Source organism: Colobus angolensis, unplaced genomic scaffold (assembly GCF_000951035.1).
Source record: "Colobus angolensis palliatus isolate OR3802 unplaced genomic scaffold, Cang.pa_1.0 Scaffold319, whole genome shotgun sequence".
NCBI lineage: Eukaryota > Metazoa > Chordata > Mammalia > Primates > Cercopithecidae > Colobus > Colobus angolensis.
This window is the reverse complement of record NW_012116477.1, coordinates 1,871,118-1,880,562: the sequence shown is the minus strand read 5'-3', so window position 1 is coordinate 1,880,562 and position 9,445 is coordinate 1,871,118.

The window sequence follows — 9,445 nt, the reverse complement described above, 5'->3', positions numbered from 1 at the left end:
TCAGTGCAGTCTGTTCCCTCGGCCTGGAACACCGGCCCTTGGCACCACTATACCCCACTTCTCCTGACTCCTGGCCAGTTGCTGCTGAGGTTGTGAAGGTTCCAGACAGCTTAGCCCCCAAAATTCCCCCAACCCTCTAGGATGAGCTGAGGCCCCATCTGGGTTCCCCAGGCCTTTGTGCCCATCCTGCCATTAGCCCGCATCATAGGGTGGCATTGTTTCTCCTGGTTCATTTGTGTCCCCACTAAGTGAGTGCCATGCCCCATGAAGGCTGGGACGGTTGTCTTGTTCATGGCTGTCTCCTCAGCGCACAGGACAGGGCTGGCCTGGTGCCCTGTAAGTCAGTTGCTGGTGGACAGATGCTTGGATGTGTGACTTGGGGCAGGGCACCTCCTGAGCCTTGATCTCCCCCTCTGCACTGGGGTCATGGTGTCAAGTGCAGAGGGAGGGGAGGGAAGGGAAGGGAAGCAGGCAGCACGGGAAGGGGCCTGCAGAGGTGTCTGGCAGTTGGGGAGCTGTCATTGGCCACAGTCTGGAGCCCACATCCCTGCACTGACACCCAGCTTTCAGCTGTAGCCAGAACTGGGTCTCAGCCAGAGTGGGCAGAAGTAGCTAGGAGATGAGACAGTGCAGGGAGCTGGGGGACAGGGTCAGGGGGTGGTGAGAAGGTCCCCTCCCTCTGTCCCCCTTGGCTCTGCATCCTTGCTCATTTCCACCAGCTCCAACCAGGAACAGCAGCCCAGGAGCCCTCTCCTTCCTCTGGTGCAGGCCACGGTCCTTGCAGCCTGGACTCTGCATGAGAATCACCTGGGAGCTGTGGAATGTCCCACACCCAGGCCATGCCCCAGACTAGTGACATCCGACTCCCTGGTGTGGGCCCTGGGCATCAGGATTTCATAAAACTCCCAGGAGATTCCAGCACATGGCCAAGTTTGAGAGCCGTCATTCCAGGTGGTTGTTGGTAACCTGGTTTTTCCTGGAGACGCTGGGCAGACTGCAGGAGCCCGCCAGCCAGCGCTCAGTGAGCGGCTCAATGGGAAATCTCCCCTTCCCCGCCTCCCTCCACAAAAATCCTCACCAGAAACGAGGAAGCACTTCTTAAAATGGTTTTGTTTTTTGAAAGAGTAGCATATGCATATGGCAGGAACTCCAGGCAGCACAGATGGGTACACAGTGGAAGAAAAATCAGTCCTGGCCAGGTGCGGTGGCTCACACCTGTCATCCTAGCACTTTGGGAGGCTGAGGCGGGTGAGTCACTGGAGGCCAGGCATTTGAGACTAGCCTGGCCAACATGGCGAAACCTCATCTCTACTAAAAAAAAAAAAAAAAATCAGTCCTGGCCAGGTGCGGTGGCTCACACCTGTCATCCTAGCACTTTGGAAGGCTGAGGCAGGTGGATCACTTGAGGCCAGGCATTTGAGACTAGCCTGGCCAACATGGTGAAACCCCGTCTCTACTACAAAAAAAAAAAAAAAAATTAGCCACGTGTGGTGGCACATGCCAGTAACCCCAGCTAGCTACTCAGGAGGCTGAGGCACAAGGCTATTGTTTGAGCCTGGGAGGTCGAGGTTGCAGTGAGCCGAGATCGTGTCACTGCACTCCAGCCTCGGCGACAGAGCGAGAACAACAATAGTAAGTAGGTTTTAACTGGTGTGCCAATTCTAATCCATGAGTAGTGGCTGCCAGGAGCGTTGTTTTGAGAAGAGTTGTAAGACTGTGGGATTAGCAGAGATTCCTGCCATGGACTTGACCAGTTGAATGATATGTACTTGCCACCTCTGCTTTTGAAGATTGTTGGGTCATGATGTATTCTTGTCTCTTCCCTTGTCTCTCTTCCCATCTATACCAGGTATAGATGAATACAACTATTCTTTGCCTCTCTGGGCATCTTCTGCTGTAATAACTAATAAATATAAGTGAAAATCTTACTTTTCCATCAAGGAACTCAATCATATTACATAGAAATACACTGCTTCTCCCATCGCACTTCATAGCACAATGGGCTGAGTTTCACCTAACAACATTCTTTTATTTCATAAGTAAGATTTAATCCTCTGTTATCTATTACCTACTTTTGCTGACCTTGCTGCGTCTCAGTTTTCTCATCTAAAAAAAAAAGTTGGACTTGATCTCTAAGGTCTCTTTCTGCTCTTAAAATTCTGTGGATTTGTATGTCCTTTTGCCATCTGAAGAAAGGAGTAGATCTATAGGATTCTACCCAATTTAAGCACTACATATGAGAAATACAATTTTTTTTATTGATGATTTTATTTCATGATCTTTCTTTGTTCATTTCTGTGATCTCAAACTTTTATAGATGGTTAAAGTAGAAAGAGAACTTTAATGATCGCTTTGCCTTTGGTCATTTCCCCTTCAATTTCCCCATTCACGTCTTTCCAAGAGTAACCTTACTAAATCACTGTTTTCATTGGGTTACTTCTCATAGAAAAACTTGTTGTCTAGACTTCGGAGACTGTATAGTCAAGACTTTTCTTCTTGGCATTCAAGGCCTGCGAAAACTGACCCTAAGTATATAATTTTATTTTCTTCTGTTCTCCAATTTGAACAACTTTTGCCCACCAGGCTAATGCTTTCCAGTTGTATACAGTATAGAATAACTTTTTCCTAATCTAATTTCCACATAACATTTAAAATCACTGTTAGTCCCACATCTTTCTGAGACCACAATTTTTCATACACTAATGACATATTTGTGTAGTCCCATATTTTTAAGGTAATGTTTTGTTGTTATTTAACTTTTCATATATTTGTCTTATCTCCTCAAATAAATGGTGAACTTCTTGAGGTTAGACTGGGCCTTTTGATAATTTATAGCCCTTTCAGTTATCATGCACATAGTTGGTGCACAGTAATTATTTGTTGAAAGATGCGATAGAGATTTTGTAGTTTGCTTTCTTTGCTCTTTAAATTGCCAAAGTGAACCAGTAACTTTCTTTGGAAACTGAAAGAAACAGTGACATCTGTGAATAAGAAGGTATAAATAGGAGATAGGGATGTTGGAGATACTTGGCCATATTTTCTAAGACAAATGTAGTGGACTAAATATCATTTAAAGTATTCTTTTTTTTCCTCCTTACAACTTTTCCTTAGCATTCCTTTTGCCAAAATCACAAACAGTTCTTACTTGTTCTTGTAGTAAGAAGCAGCAGCAGAAAAGAATTTTTAATTTTCAGAATGTGTTGGTTAGTAAAAGGACTGCAAGCTTTAGAATAGTAGTTGGAGTTCTTCCACTGTCTCTCTTTCTGACCACAGACAAACACTCCAGCATTCTGAGAATCCCTTTATTCATCTGTAAAATGGGAATTATATAATACTGACTTCCTGTAGGTGCATCGCCTGGTATGGGGTGAAGAATAGAGATGAAACAATGTAAATGAAGATAGAAAAGACTATTTCTACTGGCTGGGTGTGGTGGCTCATGCCTTCAGTCCCAGCACTTTGGGAGAACGAGGTGGGTGGATCACCTGAGGTCAGGAGTTCGAAACCAGCCTCACCAACATGGTGAAACTCCGTCTCTACTAAAAATACAAAAATTAGCTGGCCATGGTGGTGGGTGCCTGTAATCCCAGCTACTCAGGAGGCTGAGGCAGGAGAATGGTGTAAATCCAGGAGGTGGCGCTTGAGCTGAGATCTGGCCACTGCACTCCAGACGGGGCAACAGAGCGAGACTCCGTCTCAAAAAAAAAAAAAAAGGAAAAAATAAATAAATAAATGTCACCTACAAAAAAGGGAAACAGTGGCAAAACAGGCAAAGGCTATAAACAGGAGTTTCACGGAAAATGCAAAACATGGAGATACTCAACCTTAATGTATGCCAATAAGTATGGAAAAATGCCCTGAGATTTTTCACATTTCAGGCTGGCAAAGATTAAAATTTTTGATGACACTATTGATTCTGTTTTGTTTTGTTTTTGTTTTTTTGAGACAGTGTCTGCTCTGTTGCCCAGGCTGGAGTGCAGTGGTGTGATCTCGGCTCACTGCAACCTCTGCCTCCTGGGCTCAAGCGATCCTCCCAACTCAGGCACCCAAGTAGCTGGGATTAAAGGTGTGTACCACCATGCCCAGCTAATTTTTGTGTTTTTAGTAAGATGGGGTTTTGCCATGTTGGCCAGGCTGGTCTCAAACTCCTGGCCTCAAGTGATCCGTCTGCCTCAGCCTCCTAAAGTGCTGGGATTACAGGCATGAGCCACTGTGCCTGGTCTTGTTGGTGACATTTTGAAGAAACGTATTCTTATCCATTGATGGTGGAACACCATTCTCATGGGGGGCAATTGACATGCCTATCAAAATTAGAAATGGTTCTAGTTACTCAGTAGGCTGAAGCAGGAGTATCGCTTGAGCCCAGGAGGTTGAGGCTGCAGTGAGCCGTGATCATGCCACTGCACTCCAGCCTGGATGACAAAGCAAAACCCCATCTCTTTAAAAGAAAAAGGGTGTGGGGAGGGGGAATGTCCTCAGACCCAGTAATTCCACCCCTAGGAATCCAGTTTACACACACAAGAAATAAAAGATAAATGTACAAGGTTAGTCACTGCACAGTGAGATAGCAAAAGATTAGAGAGAACCCAAGTGTTTATTGATCTGGGGTTTATTCCTTTATAGCCCAACCATATGGTGGAACACTATAATGTTGTAAAAATGGATTAAGAGTTCTTTATGAATTGGTATGGAAACATTGCCAAGATATGAAAGCCAAATGCAGAAAAATGTACGTGGTATGCTATTATCTATGTGAAAAAGGCATTACCATTCTCTGGAAGGATAAACACAGATTTGAGAATGGTGGATATCTGGGGTAAGAGGTATCCTTTTCACTGTACTTTAAAAATTTTGATATTTTGGTGTTTGCCTATTCAAAAAATGGTCAAAATCAGTTGCCGCCAATTAAAAATTAGGAGAATGCATATAAATAACTGAATTTCCTGTTTGCTTGTTGCCTTAAGAATGTGAGCGCACTGTTTTTAGTGCCAGATATTCTAATTTAAAACAATGAGCTAAATAAAGTCAAGTTGCTTTGGGGGGGGTCCTGCTCTCCAGGCTTTTCTTATACCCAAATTATTTCACTAATTTATTTCACCTGCCTAGCCCCTGTGGGCATTTGCATTTGAGATCCATAAAAGCAGAGACTCAGACAACGGGAAATTTATTCCAAGGATATGGAGTGTGTGAAGAAATGCATCTTGGTCTCAGCTTCATGTGGTAGAGGATGGCAGCTGGATGGTCACTGCAGTTCAAGCAATTGGCAGTCTAGCTAGCACCTCTGTACCCCAATTACAAACTCCCTGAGGATGAGGCATGGGGTCCCACTAGAGAAGTGTGTGCTGTCCAGGGCTCTCTTTTGGGAGGTGACTGATACCAGGTCAGACACTGTAAGAAAGCTACACCAATATTCCTCATGAATATAAATGCAAAATCAAGAAAATATCAGGAAACAGATTCCAGCAACATATAAAAAAGGATTATATGCCATAACCAAGCAGGATTTCTTCCGGGAATGCAAGGTTGGTTTAACATCTGAAAATCAGTGTACCACACTGTATAAATAAAGGACAAAAACCACACGATCATCTCAATAGATGCAGAAAATAAGCATTTGACAAAATCCAACACCTGCTCATGATAAAAACTCTCCTTGGGGTAAAAAGGGGAGTTCTTGAGAAGGTTAGAAGCTACCCCACAATGTCTGCTTACAGGGTTTACTAACTCCCTGGAGATGTTTAGTTGACCCAGGCAGCTACAGGTGTCCAGGAATCTTCCTCTCCATCTTAAAGCAAAATCCCACTAAATCCCACTTTGCATTATGGTCAAGAGTGCAAACATCTTTGGAAAGGGTTCAGAGTAGTTCTAATTTCAAGCAGCTGTCACAGAATTGCCTCTCTGAGTTCCCTGGGCTTGCTGTGGATTCAAAAGCCTGGAAATTCTTACAGGTGATCATCAGCTTGGTGCATTTCAGGCTTGCAGCAGTAGGAGGGAGTGGAGGACAGCAGGTCTGCGGCTGGCCTCTGCAGTCTTTGCTGGGTCTTCTGGCAGAGTGCTTTAAGGACTGCTCATGATGTTGGATTTGGAGAAGTAGTTAAAGGGAGGACTGCAGGGGACATATGCATCACATTTGGTCAGAATGAACATATGGTTCCCCTGAAAAACCAAACCAGTGAAGCCTGAGTGCCCGAGGCCAGCCTCTTCAATGAGGAGGGGTTTCTCACTGGGCATTCTATGGAGATGCTCCGTTGTAGACGTAACGGGCAGAGTTTCATCCAGAGGAGCCAGGCCGAGGTGAATGAAAGGGAGGAGACCTGGAGGAGTGGGTCTTCTTTTGGCATCCTCAAGCCTAGTGCTGCTGCAGTGGGGACTCCACCCAGAAGGTAAGGATTCCAGCTTAGGCCATGGTCTCTTTGTTGCCGTGATGAATCGAGGAGATATTGGGGCGAGTCAGGTTGCATCTCTGAGTGTACAGTTTCTTCTTAGGCTGCTGGCAGGTGTTTTTGAATGGCGGGGAAAGAGAATAAATGGTCTCAAAGGAAACTGCCTGGAGCAGATATGCTATTCAGGAAAAGGTTCCAGCTTGTAGCCCACGTTCACTGCGCATCTCTTTAAACCATCAGTTCTGTCTGGGAATCAGCTGGGTCACACCTCAAACCAATTACATCAGAATCTCCAAGCAGGGGAGGGGGAACCTTAGCATCGCCTGTCTTTAAGGCTCCCCAGGTGATTTCAGTATGTAGCCAGGGCTGGGAATCACTGCTTCCAAATAATACCAGTTAAGAGACTTTTCAGGATTTGCTTTGTCTTCTGAGTTGGAGCAACTGCACCTTTTATCTGGTTTTCATATGGCACAAGGCTTCCTTTGAAGTGCTGGGTCCTCAGCATCCCTCTGCACCTTCTGAGTGTAGCATGGAATTGGGTTTGAACTGGTTTCACCTGAGCTCCAGAGATGGGTCCTGACTGGACTAAGCCAACCAGGGTGATGCTAGCTCAGTGACTGACCAGGTAGCTTTGGACTAAGCCCATCAGCTTAGTCAGACGTTCTGGAATGGTCCAGTTGGCTCAGAATTCAGGATTCTTGCTCAATACTGAATGAAGGGCAACCTCTCAGGTTAGGTAAGTTGGAGGCACCCTATGAATACCTAGGAGGAAGTGTCCCTGTGGGTGGCAGGATGGAGACAGAAAACCTGAACCCTTGCTGATGTCCCTGAGCAGCTTGCCCTCCCCAGACACAGCCAGTTGCCTCCTTGTCACCTTTATTAAGCCCAGTCTGAGTTGGATTTCCTGTTACCTGCCAGTGAGGATCTTAATTAATATAAAAGGGCCGGAGGTTGGGTAAAGCAAAGTGAGTAATCACTGCTAAAGGAAGCAGAGGCCAGGGTGGGCTTGGAGCCCGTCTCTCAGCCCCTGGCTCAGCGCTATCTGGCATGCTAGAGGTAGCAGAGTCATCCTGGGATAAGGCAGGTCTGGGCTGAGGCTCATTTTGGTGCTCATGGATTTGTGACCCTGTTCTGATTTTCCTTTTTTTTTTTTTTTTTTTGAGATGGAATTTCGCTCTTGTTGTCTAGGCTGGAGTGCAATGGCATGATCTCGGCTCACTGCAACCTCCACCTCCTGGGTTCAAGTGATTCTCCTGCCTCAGGCTCCTGAGTAGCTGGGATTACAGGCATGTGCCACCATGCTCGGCTAATTTTTAGTAGATACGGGGTTTCTCCATGTTGGTCAGGCTGGTCTCAAACTCCTGACCTCAGGTGATCCACCTGCCTCGGCCTCCCAAAGTGCTGGGATTACAGGCATGAGCTAGGCGCCCGGCCTGATTTTCCTTTTTAACAGCGCAAGTCTCAGGCTTTCAGCCTCAGCATGCGATAACAGGTAGCAAAAATCTAATGTTTGTCTTGTATTTACTTTCATAGCCACTTCTTTTTTTTGAGACGGAGTCTCGCTCTGTTGCCCAGGCTGGAGTGCAGTGGCCGGATCTCAGCTCACTGCAAGCTCCGCCTCCCGGGTTTACACCATTCTCCTGCCTCAGCCTCCGGGAAGCTGGGACTACAGGCGCCCGCCACCCCGCCCGGCTAGTTTTTTGTATTTTTTTAGTAGAGACGGGGTTTCACCGTGTTAGCCAGGATGGTCTCGATCTCCTGACCTCGTGATCCGCCCGTCTCAGCCTCCCAAAGTGCTGGGATTACAGGCTTGAGCCACCGCGCCCGGCCCTCATAGTCACTTTTATGGTCATCTGAATTTGTGGCAAATTATGCTGATTTTGCTTTTTGGTGACATCGTTTTCCTTTAAAAGGGGGAGTGAGGGCGAGGCATGGTGGCTCACACCTGTAATCCTAGTAGTCGGGAGACTGAGGCGGGAGGATTACCTGAGCCCAGCAGGTTGAGGCTGCAGAGCTGTAATCATGCCACTGCACTCGAGCCTGTGTGACAAAGGAGACCCTGTCCCCCAAAAGAAGTGGTGGCAGGAGTTGAGACATACTAGGAACATAAAGCAGTTGTGAGGCAGATGTGGCAAAACTGACAATGGTGGTGGAGTGTGAGTTTGGGGAACGCTAAGCCAGGGACTGAACACCGACCGTGAGGGTGGGGCTCACACATCTTTTCATTCATAGCAGCAGCCACCTTGCTTCCGAGGCCAATCTCTATCCTAGGCCCGGGGGCATGGTGTAGCCAGAAATACCAGTGGCTGGGGACTCAGATATCCCGTGTCCTAGTCAGCAGCTTCCCCTTTGCCAGCTGAGATGTCAGGACAAGTTAGCTTCTCTGCACCTTCATGTCAGCACCTGAAACCTGGGGTTCCTACACCCTTTACAGGGTTTGGGGGTTTTTGGAGGAGTGCGGAAGGATTGGGGTTGGACTGTTTTGAGAATACCTTGGAATCCAGCACTCTACAATTAGTCCCAGGAACTACATATCCGTTCTGAAAATACCCGTTGGGTAGCTGCATATTCATGATGCCTGAGCTTCAGGTGTTTTTAGTAACATTGTCCTTGTAGGGTGTAGAGAAGCCCCTTGTCCAGAGGCCTCTCCTTGGGGAAGAGGGTTCTAGCTGAGCTTCCCCAGGGGATGCTGATCCAGCTTTGCTGGCAGACGGAGTGGCATCGGGTAAGTCATGCCACTGTCTCTTCCTCTGTTCTCCAAGGCGGGATCTCTACTTTTGATTCCTAGACTTGCAGATGGCTACTTCATATACACAGCTGTCACGTCCCACTGCAGTCTAGGATGGCAGCCAGTACAGCACTCACATCAAGTATATTGGAAAAGCCCTTTTACTTCTACTGCTTTATGGTTCCTAAAAGGTGCCTTGTCTGCATATTAAGAGTATCCATTTTGCTTCACTTATAGTAATAAGACACTATTAAAGGTACACACATAAAATAAGGATTCTTTCTTTTCTTTAAGACGGAGTTTCACTCTTGTCATCCAGGCTGGAGTGCAATGG